Genomic DNA, 17,958 nt, shown 5'->3' with positions numbered 1-17,958 from the left:
TTGGCCCTTGTCACTGCTTGGGCGGGTGACCGCATGGGAACACAGGGTACTGTTGGCAATTTTGCTTCCTATTTTTCTTTCTCCTTTCTTTTCGCAGCTGCAGCCCGATTCAGTCAGGGAGACGCCACCGTGTAATGAAGCGGCGTGCTGTGTGTCCAGCGCCTCGCCTCTCCTTGCCTCTCTCAGTCGTTTCTCGTGCTTGTCGTGTTGATATAGGCCGACTGGAGAGCGTCAGCTCTCGCGTCAGCTGAGCAAAGTCGAGACAAGTCGAGACATACTGTAGGCTGGTCTGTAGCGAGTAAGAGGGAGAAAAAACATTAATTTAACGGCGCGTGGCGAAAGTACTCATACGCAAAATTAAAAGCCTGCTGCGGTGGCCGGGAATCGAACCCGGATCAACTGCTTGGAAGGCTACTATGCTGACCATTACACCACCACCGCACAACCCGGCGCCCCCACGCCGCGCTGTGACGGCTTCCCGCCAGTCGGCAGCGGCCGATGGTGATCGTAGCCCTAGGCGCATTACGAGGTAGGCTAGGGGAGCACATGCGGATGCATTCGGACGGCGTATCCATGCACATTTCGCACCCTTTGGCAAGCGTCGGCGCCGGCGACGCAAGAAGACGCAGAGGACCGCCTTCTGGCGGCATTTTTAGGCAGTACAGTGCAGGATTCAGCGTCTGCAGCATTTTCTCGACAGAATGCTACGGCGCTTGACGGCAGTCCCACTTTATCTCGAGACACCTGCTCGGGAAGCAGCGTAAGATTGCTACTGGCATCAGCATCGGTGGTTCAGTGGTAGAATGCTCGCCTGCCACGCGGGCGGCCCGGGTTCGATTCCCGGCCGATGCATCATTTTGCTTTTCCCGCGGTGCCGTGTGACTTGCGCGCTTGAGATGCACGATCCACAAGAATGTATAGCGGGATTCCCTTGAGAAGAACCGAGAACGCAGCACGCGCGGTTCCCCACAGCTTTCCTTTTCCTCTTCTCCCAGTAGAGCAAGAAGCCAAAAGCATTGCTCTGAGACTTTTGAGGTGCGCGCCTTGCCAGTCTGTATGCGCAAAGACGCTCGCAAAGAGAGAAGGGTGCCGACGCGGGACTCGGCACGAAATGTGCGAGAGACCATCCGATCCGTCGAACGAACGCCCAAATCCGGTGTGGTCTAGTGGCTAGGATACCTGGCTTTCACCCAGGAGGCCCTGGTTCGATTCCCGGTACCGGAACGGAATTTTTTCCACACGAATCGTCTCAAGTTTCAGCTGTGCGTGCTGCTCGCAATACAGCTACTGTTTCATGACCGCCAGCAGAACATGGACGAGCGGAGCAGACACACGGTGACCCTAGAAGTGGCGTGTGGCTTCATGCCACGTGTTTCCAGCGTAGGGCTGAGCAACCGTCCGCGTCGAGGCCCGTTAGCTCAGTTGGTTAGAGCGTCGTGCTAATAACGCGAAGGTCGTGGGTTCGATCCCCCCACGGGCTAGTACGCTTTTACTACTACGAAAGGGCAGCGCCGATTTCAGCTGGCGAGTGTGATGACCAAAAGATCATCGCCCTGCGTGGACGTTGACAGAGGATCCGAACCCGACTTGTCGGGAAGCGCTACAGCGTCCGCTCGGCAATGGCCACACTATGTTGAATACGCTGGTTCTCATACGGCAAAGAGAAAATGAAAGAAAATGTCCGATTGCCGACGTGTAACAACTTTGGCCCTTGTCACTGCTTGGGCGGGTGACCGCATGGGAACACAGGGTACTGTTGGCAATTTTGCTTCCTATTTTTCTTTCTCCTTTCTTTTCGCAGCTGCAGCCCGATTCAGTCAGGGAGACGCCACCGTGTAATGAAGCGGCGTGCTGTGTGTCCAGCGCCTCGCCTCTCCTTGCCTCTCTCAGTCGTTTCTCGTGCTTGTCGTGTTGATATAGGCCGACTGGAGAGCGTCAGCTCTCGCGTCAGCTGAGCAAAGTCGAGACAAGTCGAGACATACTGTAGGCTGGTCTGTAGCGAGTAAGAGGGAGAAAAAACATTAATTTAACGGCGCGTGGCGAAAGTACTCATACGCAAAATTAAAAGCCTGCTGCGGTGGCCGGGAATCGAACCCGGATCAACTGCTTGGAAGGCAACTACGCTGACCATTACACCACCACCGCACAACCCGGCGCCCCCACGCCGCGCTGTGACGGCTTCCCGCCAGTCGGCAGCGGCCGATGGTGATCGTAGCCCTAGGCGCATTACGAGGTAGGCTAGGGGAGCACATGCGGATGCATTCGGACGGCGTATCCATGCACATTTCGCACCCTTTGGCAAGCGTCGGCGCCGGCGACGCAAGAAGACGCAGAGGACCGCCTTCTGGCGGCATTTTTAGGCAGTACAGTGCAGGATTCAGCGTCTGCAGCATTTTCTCGACAGAATGCTACGGCGCTTGACGGCAGTCCCACTTTATCTCGAGACACCTGCTCGGGAAGCAGCGTAAGATTGCTACTGGCATCAGCATCGGTGGTTCAGTGGTAGAATGCTCGCCTGCCACGCGGGCGGCCCGGGTTCGATTCCCGGCCGATGCATCATTTTGCTTTTCCCGCGGTGCCGTGTGACTTGCGCGCTTGAGATGCACGATCCACAAGAATGTATAGCGGGATTCCCTTGAGAAGAACCGAGAACGCAGCACGCGCGGTTCCCCACAGCTTTCCTTTTCCTCTTCTCCCAGTAGAGCAAGAAGCCAAAAGCATTGCTCTGAGACTTTTGAGGTGCGCGCCTTGCCAGTCTGTATGCGCAAAGACGCTCGCAAAGAGAGAAGGGTGCCGACGCGGGACTCGGCACGAAATGTGCGAGAGACCATCCGATCCGTCGAACGAACGCCCAAATCCGGTGTGGTCTAGTGGCTAGGATACCTGGCTTTCACCCAGGAGGCCCTGGTTCGATTCCCGGTACCGGAACGGAATTTTTTCCACACGAATCGTCTCAAGTTTCAGCTGTGCGTGCTGCTCGCAATACAGCTACTGTTTCATGACCGCCAGCAGAACATGGACGAGCGGAGCAGACACACGGTGACCCTAGAAGTGGCGTGTGGCTTCATGCCACGTGTTTCCAGCGTAGGGCTGAGCAACCGTCCGCGTCGAGGCCCGTTAGCTCAGTTGGTTAGAGCGTCGTGCTAATAACGCGAAGGTCGTGGGTTCGATCCCCCCACGGGCTAGTACGCTTTTACTACTACGAAAGGGCAGCGCCGATTTCAGCTGGCGAGTGTGATGACCAAAAGATCATCGCCCTGCGTGGACGTTGACAGAGGATCCGAACCCGACTTGTCGGGAAGCGCTACAGCGTCCGCTCGGCAATGGCCACACTATGTTGAATACGCTGGTTCTCATACGGCAAAGAGAAAATGAAAGAAAATGTCCGATTGCCGACGTGTAACAACTTTGGCCCTTGTCACTGCTTGGGCGGGTGACCGCATGGGAACACAGGGTACTGTTGGCAATTTTGCTTCCTATTTTTCTTTCTCCTTTCTTTTCGCAGCTGCAGCCCGATTCAGTCAGGGAGACGCCACCGTGTAATGAAGCGGCGTGCTGTGTGTCCAGCGCCTCGCCTCTCCTTGCCTCTCTCAGTCGTTTCTCGTGCTTGTCGTGTTGATATAGGCCGACTGGAGAGCGTCAGCTCTCGCGTCAGCTGAGCAAAGTCGAGACAAGTCGAGACATACTGTAGGCTGGTCTGTAGCGAGTAAGAGGGAGAAAAAACATTAATTTAACGGCGCGTGGCGAAAGTACTCATACGCAAAATTAAAAGCCTGCTGCGGTGGCCGGGAATCGAACCCGGATCAACTGCTTGGAAGGCAACTATGCTGACCATTACACCACCACCGCACAACCCGGCGCCCCCACGCCGCGCTGTGACGGCTTCCCGCCAGTCGGCAGCGGCCGATGGTGATCGTAGCCCTAGGCGCATTACGAGGTAGGCTAGGGGAGCACATGCGGATGCATTCGGACGGCGTATCCATGCACATTTCGCACCCTTTGGCAAGCGTCGGCGCCGGCGACGCAAGAAGACGCAGAGGACCGTCTTCTGGCGGCATTTTTAGGCAGTACAGTGCAGGATTCAGCGTCTGCAGCATTTTCTCGACAGAATGCTACGGCGCTTGACGGCAGTCCCACTTTATCTCGAGACACCTGCTCGGGAAGCAGCGTAAGATTGCTACTGGCCTCAGCATCGGTGGTTCAGTGGTAGAATGCTCGCCTGCCACGCGGGCGGCCCGGGTTCGATTCCCGGCCGATGCATCATTTTGCTTTTCCCGCGGTGCCGTGTGACTTGCGCGCTTGAGATGCACGATCCACAAGAATGTATAGCGGGATTCCCTTGAGAAGAACCGAGAACGCAGCACGCGCGGTTCCCCACAGCTTTCCTTTTCCTCTTCTCCCAGTAGAGCAAGAAGCCAAAAGCATTGCTCTGAGACTTTTGAGGTGCGCGCCTTGCCAGTCTGTATGCGCAAAGACGCTCGCAAAGAGAGAAGGGTGCCGACGCGGGACTCGGCACGAAATGTGCGAGAGACCATCCGATCCGTCGAACGAACGCCCAAATCCGGTGTGGTCTAGTGGCTAGGATACCTGGCTTTCACCCAGGAGGCCCTGGTTCGATTCCCGGTACCGGAACGGAATTTTTTCCACACGAATCGTCTCAAGTTTCAGCTGTGCGTGCTGCTCGCAATACAGCTACTGTTTCATGACCGCCAGCAGAACATGGACGAGCGGAGCAGACACACGGTGACCCTAGAAGTGGCGTGTGGCTTCATGCCACGTGTTTCCAGCGTAGGGCTGAGCAACCGTCCGCGTCGAGGCCCGTTAGCTCAGTTGGTTAGAGCGTCGTGCTAATAACGCGAAGGTCGTGGGTTCGATCCCCCCACGGGCTAGTACGCTTTTACTACTACGAAAGGGCAGCGCCGATTTCAGCTGGCGAGTGTGATGACCAAAAGATCATCGCCCTGCGTGGACGTTGACAGAGGATCCGAACCCGACTTGTCGGGAAGCGCTACAGCGTCCGCTCGGCAATGGCCACACTATGTTGAATACGCTGGTTCTCATACGGCAAAGAGAAAATGAAAGAAAATGTCCGATTGCCGACGTGTAACAACTTTGGCCCTTGTCACTGCTTGGGCGGGTGACCGCATGGGAACACAGGGTACTGTTGGCAATTTTGCTTCCTATTTTTCTTTCTCCTTTCTTTTCGCAGCTGCAGCCCGATTCAGTCAGGGAGACGCCACCGTGTAATGAAGCGGCGTGCTGTGTGTCCAGCGCCTCGCCTCTCCTTGCCTCTCTCAGTCGTTTCTCGTGCTTGTCGTGTTGATATAGGCCGACTGGAGAGCGTCAGCTCTCGCGTCAGCTGAGCAAAGTCGAGACAAGTCGAGACATACTGTAGGCTGGTCTGTAGCGAGTAAGAGGGAGAAAAAACATTAATTTAACGGCGCGTGGCGAAAGTACTCATACGCAAAATTAAAAGCCTGCTGCGGTGGCCGGGAATCGAACCCGGATCAACTGCTTGGAAGGCAACTATGCTGACCATTACACCACCACCGCACAACCCGGCGCCCCCACGCCGCGCTGTGACGGCTTCCCGCCAGTCGGCAGCGGCCGATGGTGATCGTAGCCCTAGGCGCATTACGAGGTAGGCTAGGGGAGCACATGCGGATGCATTCGGACGGCGTATCCATGCACATTTCGCACCCTTTGGCAAGCGTCGGCGCCGGCGACGCAAGAAGACGCAGAGGACCGCCTTCTGGCGGCATTTTTAGGCAGTACAGTGCAGGATTCAGCGTCTGCAGCATTTTCTCGACAGAATGCTACGGCGCTTGACGGCAGTCCCACTTTATCTCGAGACACCTGCTCGGGAAGCAGCGTAAGATTGCTACTGGCATCAGCATCGGTGGTTCAGTGGTAGAATGCTCGCCTGCCACGCGGGCGGCCCGGGTTCGATTCCCGGCCGATGCATCATTTTGCTTTTCCCGCGGTGCCGTGTGACTTGCGCGCTTGAGATGCACGATCCACAAGAATGTATAGCGGGATTCCCTTGAGAAGAACCGAGAACGCAGCACGCGCGGTTCCCCACAGCTTTCCTTTTCCTCTTCTCCCAGTAGAGCAAGAAGCCAAAAGCATTGCTCTGAGACTTTTGAGGTGCGCGCCTTGCCAGTCTGTATGCGCAAAGACGCTCGCAAAGAGAGAAGGGTGCCGACGCGGGACTCGGCACGAAATGTGCGAGAGACCATCCGATCCGTCGAACGAACGCCCAAATCCGGTGTGGTCTAGTGGCTAGGATACCTGGCTTTCACCCAGGAGGCCCTGGTTCGATTCCCGGTACCGGAACGGAATTTTTTCCACACGAATCGTCTCAAGTTTCAGCTGTGCGTGCTGCTCGCAATACAGCTACTGTTTCATGACCGCCAGCAGAACATGGACGAGCGGAGCAGACACACGGTGACCCTAGAAGTGGCGTGTGGCTTCATGCCACGTGTTTCCAGCGTAGGGCTGAGCAACCGTCCGCGTCGAGGCCCGTTAGCTCAGTTGGTTAGAGCGTCGTGCTAATAACGCGAAGGTCGTGGGTTCGATCCCCCCACGGGCTAGTACGCTTTTACTACTACGAAAGGGCAGCGCCGATTTCAGCTGGCGAGTGTGATGACCAAAAGATCATCGCCCTGCGTGGACGTTGACAGAGGATCCGAACCCGACTTGTCGGGAAGCGCTACAGCGTCCGCTCGGCAATGGCCACACTATGTTGAATACGCTGGTTCTCATACGGCAAAGAGAAAATGAAAGAAAATGTCCGATTGCCGACGTGTAACAACTTTGGCCCTTGTCACTGCTTGGGCGGGTGACCGCATGGGAACACAGGGTACTGTTGGCAATTTTGCTTCCTATTTTTCTTTCTCCTTTCTTTTCGCAGCTGCAGCCCGATTCAGTCAGGGAGACGCCACCGTGTAATGAAGCGGCGTGCTGTGTGTCCAGCGCCTCGCCTCTCCTTGCCTCTCTCAGTCGTTTCTCGTGCTTGTCGTGTTGATATAGGCCGACTGGAGAGCGTCAGCTCTCGCGTCAGCTGAGCAAAGTCGAGACAAGTCGAGACATACTGTAGGCTGGTCTGTAGCGAGTAAGAGGGAGAAAAAACATTAATTTAACGGCGCGTGGCGAAAGTACTCATACGCAAAATTAAAAGCCTGCTGCGGTGGCCGGGAATCGAACCCGGATCAACTGCTTGGAAGGCAACTATGCTGACCATTACACCACCACCGCACAACCCGGCGCCCCCACGCCGCGCTGTGACGGCTTCCCGCCAGTCGGCAGCGGCCGATGGTGATCGTAGCCCTAGGCGCATTACGAGGTAGGCTAGGGGAGCACATGCGGATGCATTCGGACGGCGTATCCATGCACATTTCGCACCCTTTGGCAAGCGTCGGCGCCGGCGACGCAAGAAGACGCAGAGGACCGCCTTCTGGCGGCATTTTTAGGCAGTACAGTGCAGGATTCAGCGTCTGCAGCATTTTCTCGACAGAATGCTACGGCGCTTGACGGCAGTCCCACTTTATCTCGAGACACCTGCTCGGGAAGCAGCGTAAGATTGCTACTGGCATCAGCATCGGTGGTTCAGTGGTAGAATGCTCGCCTGCCACGCGGGCGGCCCGGGTTCGATTCCCGGCCGATGCATCATTTTGCTTTTCCCGCGGTGCCGTGTGACTTGCGCGCTTGAGATGCACGATCCACAAGAATGTATAGCGGGATTCCCTTGAGAAGAACCGAGAACGCAGCACGCGCGGTTCCCCACAGCTTTCCTTTTCCTCTTCTCCCAGTAGAGCAAGAAGCCAAAAGCATTGCTCTGAGACTTTTGAGGTGCGCGCCTTGCCAGTCTGTATGCGCAAAGACGCTCGCAAAGAGAGAAGGGTGCCGACGCGGGACTCGGCACGAAATGTGCGAGAGACCATCCGATCCGTCGAACGAACGCCCAAATCCGGTGTGGTCTAGTGGCTAGGATACCTGGCTTTCACCCAGGAGGCCCTGGTTCGATTCCCGGTACCGGAACGGAATTTTTTCCACACGAATCGTCTCAAGTTTCAGCTGTGCGTGCTGCTCGCAATACAGCTACTGTTTCATGACCGCCAGCAGAACATGGACGAGCGGAGCAGACACACGGTGACCCTAGAAGTGGCGTGTGGCTTCATGCCACGTGTTTCCAGCGTAGGGCTGAGCAACCGTCCGCGTCGAGGCCCGTTAGCTCAGTTGGTTAGAGCGTCGTGCTAATAACGCGAAGGTCGTGGGTTCGATCCCCCCACGGGCTAGTACGCTTTTACTACTACGAAAGGGCAGCGCCGATTTCAGCTGGCGAGTGTGATGACCAAAAGATCATCGCCCTGCGTGGACGTTGACAGAGGATCCGAACCCGACTTGTCGGGAAGCGCTACAGCGTCCGCTCGGCAATGGCCACACTATGTTGAATACGCTGGTTCTCATACGGCAAAGAGAAAATGAAAGAAAATGTCCGATTGCCGACGTGTAACAACTTTGGCCCTTGTCACTGCTTGGGCGGGTGACCGCATGGGAACACAGGGTACTGTTGGCAATTTTGCTTCCTATTTTTCTTTCTCCTTTCTTTTCGCAGCTGCAGCCCGATTCAGTCAGGGAGACGCCACCGTGTAATGAAGCGGCGTGCTGTGTGTCCAGCGCCTCGCCTCTCCTTGCCTCTCTCAGTCGTTTCTCGTGCTTGTCGTGTTGATATAGGCCGACTGGAGAGCGTCAGCTCTCGCGTCAGCTGAGCAAAGTCGAGACAAGTCGAGACATACTGTAGGCTGGTCTGTAGCGAGTAAGAGGGAGAAAAAACATTAATTTAACGGCGCGTGGCGAAAGTACTCATACGCAAAATTAAAAGCCTGCTGCGGTGGCCGGGAATCGAACCCGGATCAACTGCTTGGAAGGCAACTATGCTGACCATTACACCACCACCGCACAACCCGGCGCCCCCACGCCGCGCTGTGACGGCTTCCCGCCAGTCGGCAGCGGCCGATGGTGATCGTAGCCCTAGGCGCATTACGAGGTAGGCTAGGGGAGCACATGCGGATGCATTCGGACGGCGTATCCATGCACATTTCGCACCCTTTGGCAAGCGTCGGCGCCGGCGACGCAAGAAGACGCAGAGGACCGTCTTCTGGCGGCATTTTTAGGCAGTACAGTGCAGGATTCAGCGTCTGCAGCATTTTCTCGACAGAATGCTACGGCGCTTGACGGCAGTCCCACTTTATCTCGAGACACCTGCTCGGGAAGCAGCGTAAGATTGCTACTGGCCTCAGCATCGGTGGTTCAGTGGTAGAATGCTCGCCTGCCACGCGGGCGGCCCGGGTTCGATTCCCGGCCGATGCATCATTTTGCTTTTCCCGCGGTGCCGTGTGACTTGCGCGCTTGAGATGCACGATCCACAAGAATGTATAGCGGGATTCCCTTGAGAAGAACCGAGAACGCAGCACGCGCGGTTCCCCACAGCTTTCCTTTTCCTCTTCTCCCAGTAGAGCAAGAAGCCAAAAGCATTGCTCTGAGACTTTTGAGGTGCGCGCCTTGCCAGTCTGTATGCGCAAAGACGCTCGCAAAGAGAGAAGGGTGCCGACGCGGGACTCGGCACGAAATGTGCGAGAGACCATCCGATCCGTCGAACGAACGCCCAAATCCGGTGTGGTCTAGTGGCTAGGATACCTGGCTTTCACCCAGGAGGCCCTGGTTCGATTCCCGGTACCGGAACGGAATTTTTTCCACACGAATCGTCTCAAGTTTCAGCTGTGCGTGCTGCTCGCAATACAGCTACTGTTTCATGACCGCCAGCAGAACATGGACGAGCGGAGCAGACACACGGTGACCCTAGAAGTGGCGTGTGGCTTCATGCCACGTGTTTCCAGCGTAGGGCTGAGCAACCGTCCGCGTCGAGGCCCGTTAGCTCAGTTGGTTAGAGCGTCGTGCTAATAACGCGAAGGTCGTGGGTTCGATCCCCCCACGGGCTAGTACGCTTTTACTACTACGAAAGGGCAGCGCCGATTTCAGCTGGCGAGTGTGATGACCAAAAGATCATCGCCCTGCGTGGACGTTGACAGAGGATCCGAACCCGACTTGTCGGGAAGCGCTACAGCGTCCGCTCGGCAATGGCCACACTATGTTGAATACGCTGGTTCTCATACGGCAAAGAGAAAATGAAAGAAAATGTCCGATTGCCGACGTGTAACAACTTTGGCCCTTGTCACTGCTTGGGCGGGTGACCGCATGGGAACACAGGGTACTGTTGGCAATTTTGCTTCCTATTTTTCTTTCTCCTTTCTTTTCGCAGCTGCAGCCCGATTCAGTCAGGGAGACGCCACCGTGTAATGAAGCGGCGTGCTGTGTGTCCAGCGCCTCGCCTCTCCTTGCCTCTCTCAGTCGTTTCTCGTGCTTGTCGTGTTGATATAGGCCGACTGGAGAGCGTCAGCTCTCGCGTCAGCTGAGCAAAGTCGAGACAAGTCGAGACATACTGTAGGCTGGTCTGTAGCGAGTAAGAGGGAGAAAAAACATTAATTTAACGGCGCGTGGCGAAAGTACTCATACGCAAAATTAAAAGCCTGCTGCGGTGGCCGGGAATCGAACCCGGATCAACTGCTTGGAAGGCAACTATGCTGACCATTACACCACCACCGCACAACCCGGCGCCCCCACGCCGCGCTGTGACGGCTTCCCGCCAGTCGGCAGCGGCCGATGGTGATCGTAGCCCTAGGCGCATTACGAGGTAGGCTAGGGGAGCACATGCGGATGCATTCGGACGGCGTATCCATGCACATTTCGCACCCTTTGGCAAGCGTCGGCGCCGGCGACGCAAGAAGACGCAGAGGACCGTCTTCTGGCGGCATTTTTAGGCAGTACAGTGCAGGATTCAGCGTCTGCAGCATTTTCTCGACAGAATGCTACGGCGCTTGACGGCAGTCCCACTTTATCTCGAGACACCTGCTCGGGAAGCAGCGTAAGATTGCTACTGGCCTCAGCATCGGTGGTTCAGTGGTAGAATGCTCGCCTGCCACGCGGGCGGCCCGGGTTCGATTCCCGGCCGATGCATCATTTTGCTTTTCCCGCGGTGCCGTGTGACTTGCGCGCTTGAGATGCACGATCCACAAGAATGTATAGCGGGATTCCCTTGAGAAGAACCGAGAACGCAGCACGCGCGGTTCCCCACAGCTTTCCTTTTCCTCTTCTCCCAGTAGAGCAAGAAGCCAAAAGCATTGCTCTGAGACTTTTGAGGTGCGCGCCTTGCCAGTCTGTATGCGCAAAGACGCTCGCAAAGAGAGAAGGGTGCCGACGCGGGACTCGGCACGAAATGTGCGAGAGACCATCCGATCCGTCGAACGAACGCCCAAATCCGGTGTGGTCTAGTGGCTAGGATACCTGGCTTTCACCCAGGAGGCCCTGGTTCGATTCCCGGTACCGGAACGGAATTTTTTCCACACGAATCGTCTCAAGTTTCAGCTGTGCGTGCTGCTCGCAATACAGCTACTGTTTCATGACCGCCAGCAGAACATGGACGAGCGGAGCAGACACACGGTGACCCTAGAAGTGGCGTGTGGCTTCATGCCACGTGTTTCCAGCGTAGGGCTGAGCAACCGTCCGCGTCGAGGCCCGTTAGCTCAGTTGGTTAGAGCGTCGTGCTAATAACGCGAAGGTCGTGGGTTCGATCCCCCCACGGGCTAGTACGCTTTTACTACTACGAAAGGGCAGCGCCGATTTCAGCTGGCGAGTGTGATGACCAAAAGATCATCGCCCTGCGTGGACGTTGACAGAGGATCCGAACCCGACTTGTCGGGAAGCGCTACAGCGTCCGCTCGGCAATGGCCACACTATGTTGAATACGCTGGTTCTCATACGGCAAAGAGAAAATGAAAGAAAATGTCCGATTGCCGACGTGTAACAACTTTGGCCCTTGTCACTGCTTGGGCGGGTGACCGCATGGGAACACAGGGTACTGTTGGCAATTTTGCTTCCTATTTTTCTTTCTCCTTTCTTTTCGCAGCTGCAGCCCGATTCAGTCAGGGAGACGCCACCGTGTAATGAAGCGGCGTGCTGTGTGTCCAGCGCCTCGCCTCTCCTTGCCTCTCTCAGTCGTTTCTCGTGCTTGTCGTGTTGATATAGGCCGACTGGAGAGCGTCAGCTCTCGCGTCAGCTGAGCAAAGTCGAGACAAGTCGAGACATACTGTAGGCTGGTCTGTAGCGAGTAAGAGGGAGAAAAAACATTAATTTAACGGCGCGTGGCGAAAGTACTCATACGCAAAATTAAAAGCCTGCTGCGGTGGCCGGGAATCGAACCCGGATCAACTGCTTGGAAGGCAACTATGCTGACCATTACACCACCACCGCACAACCCGGCGCCCCCACGCCGCGCTGTGACGGCTTCCCGCCAGTCGGCAGCGGCCGATGGTGATCGTAGCCCTAGGCGCATTACGAGGTAGGCTAGGGGAGCACATGCGGATGCATTCGGACGGCGTATCCATGCACATTTCGCACCCTTTGGCAAGCGTCGGCGCCGGCGACGCAAGAAGACGCAGAGGACCGTCTTCTGGCGGCATTTTTAGGCAGTACAGTGCAGGATTCAGCGTCTGCAGCATTTTCTCGACAGAATGCTACGGCGCTTGACGGCAGTCCCACTTTATCTCGAGACACCTGCTCGGGAAGCAGCGTAAGATTGCTACTGGCCTCAGCATCGGTGGTTCAGTGGTAGAATGCTCGCCTGCCACGCGGGCGGCCCGGGTTCGATTCCCGGCCGATGCATCATTTTGCTTTTCCCGCGGTGCCGTGTGACTTGCGCGCTTGAGATGCACGATCCACAAGAATGTATAGCGGGATTCCCTTGAGAAGAACCGAGAACGCAGCACGCGCGGTTCCCCACAGCTTTCCTTTTCCTCTTCTCCCAGTAGAGCAAGAAGCCAAAAGCATTGCTCTGAGACTTTTGAGGTGCGCGCCTTGCCAGTCTGTATGCGCAAAGACGCTCGCAAAGAGAGAAGGGTGCCGACGCGGGACTCGGCACGAAATGTGCGAGAGACCATCCGATCCGTCGAACGAACGCCCAAATCCGGTGTGGTCTAGTGGCTAGGATACCTGGCTTTCACCCAGGAGGCCCTGGTTCGATTCCCGGTACCGGAACGGAATTTTTTCCACACGAATCGTCTCAAGTTTCAGCTGTGCGTGCTGCTCGCAATACAGCTACTGTTTCATGACCGCCAGCAGAACATGGACGAGCGGAGCAGACACACGGTGACCCTAGAAGTGGCGTGTGGCTTCATGCCACGTGTTTCCAGCGTAGGGCTGAGCAACCGTCCGCGTCGAGGCCCGTTAGCTCAGTTGGTTAGAGCGTCGTGCTAATAACGCGAAGGTCGTGGGTTCGATCCCCCCACGGGCTAGTACGCTTTTACTACTACGAAAGGGCAGCGCCGATTTCAGCTGGCGAGTGTGATGACCAAAAGATCATCGCCCTGCGTGGACGTTGACAGAGGATCCGAACCCGACTTGTCGGGAAGCGCTACAGCGTCCGCTCGGCAATGGCCACACTATGTTGAATACGCTGGTTCTCATACGGCAAAGAGAAAATGAAAGAAAATGTCCGATTGCCGACGTGTAACAACTTTGGCCCTTGTCACTGCTTGGGCGGGTGACCGCATGGGAACACAGGGTACTGTTGGCAATTTTGCTTCCTATTTTTCTTTCTCCTTTCTTTTCGCAGCTGCAGCCCGATTCAGTCAGGGAGACGCCACCGTGTAATGAAGCGGCGTGCTGTGTGTCCAGCGCCTCGCCTCTCCTTGCCTCTCTCAGTCGTTTCTCGTGCTTGTCGTGTTGATATAGGCCGACTGGAGAGCGTCAGCTCTCGCGTCAGCTGAGCAAAGTCGAGACAAGTCGAGACATACTGTAGGCTGGTCTGTAGCGAGTAAGAGGGAGAAAAAACATTAATTTAACGGCGCGTGGCGAAAGTACTCATACGCAAAATTAAAAGCCTGCTGCGGTGGCCGGGAATCGAACCCGGATCAACTGCTTGGAAGGCAACTATGCTGACCATTACACCACCACCGCACAACCCGGCGCCCCCACGCCGCGCTGTGACGGCTTCCCGCCAGTCGGCAGCGGCCGATGGTGATCGTAGCCCTAGGCGCATTACGAGGTAGGCTAGGGGAGCACATGCGGATGCATTCGGACGGCGTATCCATGCACATTTCGCACCCTTTGGCAAGCGTCGGCGCCGGCGACGCAAGAAGACGCAGAGGACCGTCTTCTGGCGGCATTTTTAGGCAGTACAGTGCAGGATTCAGCGTCTGCAGCATTTTCTCGACAGAATGCTACGGCGCTTGACGGCAGTCCCACTTTATCTCGAGACACCTGCTCGGGAAGCAGCGTAAGATTGCTACTGGCCTCAGCATCGGTGGTTCAGTGGTAGAATGCTCGCCTGCCACGCGGGCGGCCCGGGTTCGATTCCCGGCCGATGCATCATTTTGCTTTTCCCGCGGTGCCGTGTGACTTGCGCGCTTGAGATGCACGATCCACAAGAATGTATAGCGGGATTCCCTTGAGAAGAACCGAGAACGCAGCACGCGCGGTTCCCCACAGCTTTCCTTTTCCTCTTCTCCCAGTAGAGCAAGAAGCCAAAAGCATTGCTCTGAGACTTTTGAGGTGCGCGCCTTGCCAGTCTGTATGCGCAAAGACGCTCGCAAAGAGAGAAGGGTGCCGACGCGGGACTCGGCACGAAATGTGCGAGAGACCATCCGATCCGTCGAACGAACGCCCAAATCCGGTGTGGTCTAGTGGCTAGGATACCTGGCTTTCACCCAGGAGGCCCTGGTTCGATTCCCGGTACCGGAACGGAATTTTTTCCACACGAATCGTCTCAAGTTTCAGCTGTGCGTGCTGCTCGCAATACAGCTACTGTTTCATGACCGCCAGCAGAACATGGACGAGCGGAGCAGACACACGGTGACCCTAGAAGTGGCGTGTGGCTTCATGCCACGTGTTTCCAGCGTAGGGCTGAGCAACCGTCCGCGTCGAGGCCCGTTAGCTCAGTTGGTTAGAGCGTCGTGCTAATAACGCGAAGGTCGTGGGTTCGATCCCCCCACGGGCTAGTACGCTTTTACTACTACGAAAGGGCAGCGCCGATTTCAGCTGGCGAGTGTGATGACCAAAAGATCATCGCCCTGCGTGGACGTTGACAGAGGATCCGAACCCGACTTGTCGGGAAGCGCTACAGCGTCCGCTCGGCAATGGCCACACTATGTTGAATACGCTGGTTCTCATACGGCAAAGAGAAAATGAAAGAAAATGTCCGATTGCCGACGTGTAACAACTTTGGCCCTTGTCACTGCTTGGGCGGGTGACCGCATGGGAACACAGGGTACTGTTGGCAATTTTGCTTCCTATTTTTCTTTCTCCTTTCTTTTCGCAGCTGCAGCCCGATTCAGTCAGGGAGACGCCACCGTGTAATGAAGCGGCGTGCTGTGTGTCCAGCGCCTCGCCTCTCCTTGCCTCTCTCAGTCGTTTCTCGTGCTTGTCGTGTTGATATAGGCCGACTGGAGAGCGTCAGCTCTCGCGTCAGCTGAGCAAAGTCGAGACAAGTCGAGACATACTGTAGGCTGGTCTGTAGCGAGTAAGAGGGAGAAAAAACATTAATTTAACGGCGCGTGGCGAAAGTACTCATACGCAAAATTAAAAGCCTGCTGCGGTGGCCGGGAATCGAACCCGGATCAACTGCTTGGAAGGCAACTATGCTGACCATTACACCACCACCGCACAACCCGGCGCCCCCACGCCGCGCTGTGACGGCTTCCCGCCAGTCGGCAGCGGCCGATGGTGATCGTAGCCCTAGGCGCATTACGAGGTAGGCTAGGGGAGCACATGCGGATGCATTCGGACGGCGTATCCATGCACATTTCGCACCCTTTGGCAAGCGTCGGCGCCGGCGACGCAAGAAGACGCAGAGGACCGTCTTCTGGCGGCATTTTTAGGCAGTACAGTGCAGGATTCAGCGTCTGCAGCATTTTCTCGACAGAATGCTACGGCGCTTGACGGCAGTCCCACTTTATCTCGAGACACCTGCTCGGGAAGCAGCGTAAGATTGCTACTGGCCTCAGCATCGGTGGTTCAGTGGTAGAATGCTCGCCTGCCACGCGGGCGGCCCGGGTATCGATTCCCGGCCGATGCATCATTTTGCTTTTCCCGCGGTGCCGTGTGACTTGCGCGCTTGAGATGCACGATCCACAAGAATGTATAGCGGGATTCCCTTGAGAAGAACCGAGAACGCAGCACGCGCGGTTCCCCACAGCTTTCCTTTTCCTCTTCTCCCAGTAGAGCAAGAAGCCAAAAGCATTGCTCTGAGACTTTTGAGGTGCGCGCCTTGCCAGTCTGTATGCGCAAAGACGCTCGCAAAGAGAGAAGGGTGCCGACGCGGGACTCGGCACGAAATGTGCGAGAGACCATCCGATCCGTCGAACGAACGCCCAAATCCGGTGTGGTCTAGTGGCTAGGATACCTGGCTTTCACCCAGGAGGCCCTGGTTCGATTCCGGTACCGGAACGGAATTTTTTCCACACGAAATCGTCTCAAGTTTCAGCTGTGCGTGCTGCTCGCAATACAGCTACTGTTTCATGACCGCCAGCAGAACATGGACGAGCGGAGCAGACACACGGTGACCCTAGAAGTGGCGTGTGGCTTCATGCCACGTGTTTCCAGCGTAGGGCTGAGCAACCGTCCGCGTCGAGGCCCGTTAGCTCAGTTGGTTAGAGCGTCGTGCTAATAACGCGAAGGTCGTGGGTTCGATCCCCCCACGGGCCAGTACGCTTTTACTACTACGAAAGGGCAGCGCCGATTTCAGCTGGCGAGTGTGATGACCAAAAGATCATCGCCCTGCGTGGACGTTGACAGAGGATCCGAACCCGACTTGTCGGGAAGCGCTACAGCGTCCGCTCGGCAATGGCCACACTATGTTGAATACGCTGGTTCTCATACGGCAAAGAGAAAATGAAAGAAAATGTCCGATTGCCGACGTGTAACAACTTTGGCCCTTGTCACTGCTTGGGCGGGTGACCGCATGGGAACACAGGGTACTGTTGGCAATTTTGCTTCCTATTTTTCTTTCTCCTTTCTTTTCGCAGCTGCAGCCCGATTCAGTCAGGGAGACGCCACCGTGTAATGAAGCGGCGTGCTGTGTGTCCAGCGCCTCGCCTCTCTTGCCTCTCTCAGTCGTTTCTCGTGCTTGTCGTGTTGATATAGGCCGACTGGAGAGCGTCAGCTCTCGCGTCAGCTGAGCAAAGTCGAGACAAGTCGAGACATACTGTAGGCTGGTCTGTAGCGAGTAAGAGGGAGAAAAACATTAATTTAACGGCGCGTGGCGAAAGTACTCATACGCACAAATTAAAAGCCTGCTGCGGTGGCCGGGAATCGAACCCGGATCAACTGCTTGGAAGGCAACTATGCTGACCATTACACCACCACCGCACAACCCGGCGCCCCCACGCCGCGCTGTGACGGCTTCCCGCCAGTCGGCAGCGGCCGATGGTGATCGTAGCCCTAGGCGCATTACGAGGTAGGCTAGGGGAGCACATGCGGATGCATTCGGACGGCGTATCCATGCACATTTCGCACCCTTTGGCAAGCGTCGGCGCCGGCGACGCAAGAAGACGCAGAGGACCGCCTTCTGGCGGCATTTTTAGGCAGTACAGTGCAGGATTCAGCGTCTGCAGCATTTTCTCGACAGAATGCTACGGCGCTTGACGGCAGTCCCACTTTATCTCGAGACACCTGCTCGGGAAGCAGCGTAAGATTGCTACTGGCATCAGCATCGGTGGTTCAGTGGTAGAATGCTCGCCTGCCACGCGGGCGGCCCGGGTTCGATTCCCGGCCGATGCATCATTTTGCTTTTCCCGCGGTGGCCGTGTGACTTGCGCGCTTGAGATGCACGATCCACAAGAATGT

The 17,958-nt window shown here is 56.3% G+C and overlaps 42 non-coding genes across 42 annotated transcripts; 31 read left to right on the top strand and 11 right to left on the bottom strand.

The window, feature by feature from the left end:
- Positions 1 to 369: 369 nt before the first annotated feature.
- Trnag-ucc (transfer RNA glycine (anticodon UCC)) lies at positions 370 to 441 on the bottom strand. Its single transcript has one exon. It is a non-coding gene; the product is annotated as a tRNA-Gly (tRNA).
- Positions 442 to 781: 340 nt separating this feature from the next.
- Trnag-gcc (transfer RNA glycine (anticodon GCC)) lies at positions 782 to 852 on the top strand. Its single transcript has one exon. It is a non-coding gene; the product is annotated as a tRNA-Gly (tRNA).
- Positions 853 to 1,152: 300 nt separating this feature from the next.
- Trnae-uuc (transfer RNA glutamic acid (anticodon UUC)) lies at positions 1,153 to 1,224 on the top strand. Its single transcript has one exon. It is a non-coding gene; the product is annotated as a tRNA-Glu (tRNA).
- A 183-nt stretch (positions 1,225 to 1,407) lies between these two features.
- Trnai-aau (transfer RNA isoleucine (anticodon AAU)) lies at positions 1,408 to 1,481 on the top strand. The gene has a single exon. It is a non-coding gene; the product is annotated as a tRNA-Ile (tRNA).
- A 592-nt stretch (positions 1,482 to 2,073) lies between these two features.
- Positions 2,074 to 2,145, bottom strand: Trnag-ucc (transfer RNA glycine (anticodon UCC)). The gene has a single exon. It is a non-coding gene; the product is annotated as a tRNA-Gly (tRNA).
- A 340-nt stretch (positions 2,146 to 2,485) lies between these two features.
- Trnag-gcc (transfer RNA glycine (anticodon GCC)) lies at positions 2,486 to 2,556 on the top strand. Its single transcript has one exon. It is a non-coding gene; the product is annotated as a tRNA-Gly (tRNA).
- A 300-nt stretch (positions 2,557 to 2,856) lies between these two features.
- Positions 2,857 to 2,928, top strand: Trnae-uuc (transfer RNA glutamic acid (anticodon UUC)). Its single transcript has one exon. It is a non-coding gene; the product is annotated as a tRNA-Glu (tRNA).
- A 183-nt stretch (positions 2,929 to 3,111) lies between these two features.
- Trnai-aau (transfer RNA isoleucine (anticodon AAU)) lies at positions 3,112 to 3,185 on the top strand. The gene has a single exon. It is a non-coding gene; the product is annotated as a tRNA-Ile (tRNA).
- Positions 3,186 to 3,777: 592 nt separating this feature from the next.
- On the bottom strand, positions 3,778 to 3,849 carry Trnag-ucc (transfer RNA glycine (anticodon UCC)). Its single transcript has one exon. It is a non-coding gene; the product is annotated as a tRNA-Gly (tRNA).
- Positions 3,850 to 4,189: 340 nt separating this feature from the next.
- On the top strand, positions 4,190 to 4,260 carry Trnag-gcc (transfer RNA glycine (anticodon GCC)). Its single transcript has one exon. It is a non-coding gene; the product is annotated as a tRNA-Gly (tRNA).
- A 300-nt stretch (positions 4,261 to 4,560) lies between these two features.
- Positions 4,561 to 4,632, top strand: Trnae-uuc (transfer RNA glutamic acid (anticodon UUC)). The gene has a single exon. It is a non-coding gene; the product is annotated as a tRNA-Glu (tRNA).
- Positions 4,633 to 4,815: 183 nt separating this feature from the next.
- On the top strand, positions 4,816 to 4,889 carry Trnai-aau (transfer RNA isoleucine (anticodon AAU)). The gene has a single exon. It is a non-coding gene; the product is annotated as a tRNA-Ile (tRNA).
- A 592-nt stretch (positions 4,890 to 5,481) lies between these two features.
- On the bottom strand, positions 5,482 to 5,553 carry Trnag-ucc (transfer RNA glycine (anticodon UCC)). Its single transcript has one exon. It is a non-coding gene; the product is annotated as a tRNA-Gly (tRNA).
- Positions 5,554 to 5,893: 340 nt separating this feature from the next.
- On the top strand, positions 5,894 to 5,964 carry Trnag-gcc (transfer RNA glycine (anticodon GCC)). The gene has a single exon. It is a non-coding gene; the product is annotated as a tRNA-Gly (tRNA).
- A 300-nt stretch (positions 5,965 to 6,264) lies between these two features.
- On the top strand, positions 6,265 to 6,336 carry Trnae-uuc (transfer RNA glutamic acid (anticodon UUC)). Its single transcript has one exon. It is a non-coding gene; the product is annotated as a tRNA-Glu (tRNA).
- Positions 6,337 to 6,519: 183 nt separating this feature from the next.
- Trnai-aau (transfer RNA isoleucine (anticodon AAU)) lies at positions 6,520 to 6,593 on the top strand. Its single transcript has one exon. It is a non-coding gene; the product is annotated as a tRNA-Ile (tRNA).
- A 592-nt stretch (positions 6,594 to 7,185) lies between these two features.
- Trnag-ucc (transfer RNA glycine (anticodon UCC)) lies at positions 7,186 to 7,257 on the bottom strand. The gene has a single exon. It is a non-coding gene; the product is annotated as a tRNA-Gly (tRNA).
- Positions 7,258 to 7,597: 340 nt separating this feature from the next.
- Positions 7,598 to 7,668, top strand: Trnag-gcc (transfer RNA glycine (anticodon GCC)). The gene has a single exon. It is a non-coding gene; the product is annotated as a tRNA-Gly (tRNA).
- A 300-nt stretch (positions 7,669 to 7,968) lies between these two features.
- On the top strand, positions 7,969 to 8,040 carry Trnae-uuc (transfer RNA glutamic acid (anticodon UUC)). The gene has a single exon. It is a non-coding gene; the product is annotated as a tRNA-Glu (tRNA).
- Positions 8,041 to 8,223: 183 nt separating this feature from the next.
- Trnai-aau (transfer RNA isoleucine (anticodon AAU)) lies at positions 8,224 to 8,297 on the top strand. The gene has a single exon. It is a non-coding gene; the product is annotated as a tRNA-Ile (tRNA).
- A 592-nt stretch (positions 8,298 to 8,889) lies between these two features.
- Trnag-ucc (transfer RNA glycine (anticodon UCC)) lies at positions 8,890 to 8,961 on the bottom strand. Its single transcript has one exon. It is a non-coding gene; the product is annotated as a tRNA-Gly (tRNA).
- Positions 8,962 to 9,301: 340 nt separating this feature from the next.
- Positions 9,302 to 9,372, top strand: Trnag-gcc (transfer RNA glycine (anticodon GCC)). Its single transcript has one exon. It is a non-coding gene; the product is annotated as a tRNA-Gly (tRNA).
- A 300-nt stretch (positions 9,373 to 9,672) lies between these two features.
- Trnae-uuc (transfer RNA glutamic acid (anticodon UUC)) lies at positions 9,673 to 9,744 on the top strand. The gene has a single exon. It is a non-coding gene; the product is annotated as a tRNA-Glu (tRNA).
- A 183-nt stretch (positions 9,745 to 9,927) lies between these two features.
- Trnai-aau (transfer RNA isoleucine (anticodon AAU)) lies at positions 9,928 to 10,001 on the top strand. The gene has a single exon. It is a non-coding gene; the product is annotated as a tRNA-Ile (tRNA).
- Positions 10,002 to 10,593: 592 nt separating this feature from the next.
- Positions 10,594 to 10,665, bottom strand: Trnag-ucc (transfer RNA glycine (anticodon UCC)). Its single transcript has one exon. It is a non-coding gene; the product is annotated as a tRNA-Gly (tRNA).
- A 340-nt stretch (positions 10,666 to 11,005) lies between these two features.
- On the top strand, positions 11,006 to 11,076 carry Trnag-gcc (transfer RNA glycine (anticodon GCC)). The gene has a single exon. It is a non-coding gene; the product is annotated as a tRNA-Gly (tRNA).
- A 300-nt stretch (positions 11,077 to 11,376) lies between these two features.
- Positions 11,377 to 11,448, top strand: Trnae-uuc (transfer RNA glutamic acid (anticodon UUC)). Its single transcript has one exon. It is a non-coding gene; the product is annotated as a tRNA-Glu (tRNA).
- Positions 11,449 to 11,631: 183 nt separating this feature from the next.
- Positions 11,632 to 11,705, top strand: Trnai-aau (transfer RNA isoleucine (anticodon AAU)). The gene has a single exon. It is a non-coding gene; the product is annotated as a tRNA-Ile (tRNA).
- Positions 11,706 to 12,297: 592 nt separating this feature from the next.
- Trnag-ucc (transfer RNA glycine (anticodon UCC)) lies at positions 12,298 to 12,369 on the bottom strand. The gene has a single exon. It is a non-coding gene; the product is annotated as a tRNA-Gly (tRNA).
- Positions 12,370 to 12,709: 340 nt separating this feature from the next.
- Trnag-gcc (transfer RNA glycine (anticodon GCC)) lies at positions 12,710 to 12,780 on the top strand. The gene has a single exon. It is a non-coding gene; the product is annotated as a tRNA-Gly (tRNA).
- Positions 12,781 to 13,080: 300 nt separating this feature from the next.
- Positions 13,081 to 13,152, top strand: Trnae-uuc (transfer RNA glutamic acid (anticodon UUC)). Its single transcript has one exon. It is a non-coding gene; the product is annotated as a tRNA-Glu (tRNA).
- Positions 13,153 to 13,335: 183 nt separating this feature from the next.
- Positions 13,336 to 13,409, top strand: Trnai-aau (transfer RNA isoleucine (anticodon AAU)). The gene has a single exon. It is a non-coding gene; the product is annotated as a tRNA-Ile (tRNA).
- Positions 13,410 to 14,001: 592 nt separating this feature from the next.
- On the bottom strand, positions 14,002 to 14,073 carry Trnag-ucc (transfer RNA glycine (anticodon UCC)). Its single transcript has one exon. It is a non-coding gene; the product is annotated as a tRNA-Gly (tRNA).
- A 340-nt stretch (positions 14,074 to 14,413) lies between these two features.
- On the top strand, positions 14,414 to 14,484 carry Trnag-gcc (transfer RNA glycine (anticodon GCC)). Its single transcript has one exon. It is a non-coding gene; the product is annotated as a tRNA-Gly (tRNA).
- A 300-nt stretch (positions 14,485 to 14,784) lies between these two features.
- Trnae-uuc (transfer RNA glutamic acid (anticodon UUC)) lies at positions 14,785 to 14,856 on the top strand. Its single transcript has one exon. It is a non-coding gene; the product is annotated as a tRNA-Glu (tRNA).
- Positions 14,857 to 15,039: 183 nt separating this feature from the next.
- On the top strand, positions 15,040 to 15,113 carry Trnai-aau (transfer RNA isoleucine (anticodon AAU)). Its single transcript has one exon. It is a non-coding gene; the product is annotated as a tRNA-Ile (tRNA).
- A 592-nt stretch (positions 15,114 to 15,705) lies between these two features.
- On the bottom strand, positions 15,706 to 15,777 carry Trnag-ucc (transfer RNA glycine (anticodon UCC)). The gene has a single exon. It is a non-coding gene; the product is annotated as a tRNA-Gly (tRNA).
- A 340-nt stretch (positions 15,778 to 16,117) lies between these two features.
- Trnag-gcc (transfer RNA glycine (anticodon GCC)) lies at positions 16,118 to 16,189 on the top strand. Its single transcript has one exon. It is a non-coding gene; the product is annotated as a tRNA-Gly (tRNA).
- Positions 16,190 to 16,489: 300 nt separating this feature from the next.
- On the top strand, positions 16,490 to 16,560 carry Trnae-uuc (transfer RNA glutamic acid (anticodon UUC)). The gene has a single exon. It is a non-coding gene; the product is annotated as a tRNA-Glu (tRNA).
- Positions 16,561 to 16,744: 184 nt separating this feature from the next.
- Positions 16,745 to 16,818, top strand: Trnai-aau (transfer RNA isoleucine (anticodon AAU)). Its single transcript has one exon. It is a non-coding gene; the product is annotated as a tRNA-Ile (tRNA).
- A 591-nt stretch (positions 16,819 to 17,409) lies between these two features.
- Trnag-ucc (transfer RNA glycine (anticodon UCC)) lies at positions 17,410 to 17,481 on the bottom strand. Its single transcript has one exon. It is a non-coding gene; the product is annotated as a tRNA-Gly (tRNA).
- Positions 17,482 to 17,821: 340 nt separating this feature from the next.
- Trnag-gcc (transfer RNA glycine (anticodon GCC)) lies at positions 17,822 to 17,892 on the top strand. Its single transcript has one exon. It is a non-coding gene; the product is annotated as a tRNA-Gly (tRNA).
- Positions 17,893 to 17,958: the final 66 nt, after the last annotated feature.

Source organism: Schistocerca cancellata, unplaced genomic scaffold, assembly GCF_023864275.1.
Source record: "Schistocerca cancellata isolate TAMUIC-IGC-003103 unplaced genomic scaffold, iqSchCanc2.1 HiC_scaffold_259, whole genome shotgun sequence".
Lineage (NCBI taxonomy): Eukaryota > Metazoa > Arthropoda > Insecta > Orthoptera > Acrididae > Schistocerca > Schistocerca cancellata.
This window is presented reverse-complemented; position numbering and strand designations above follow the sequence as displayed.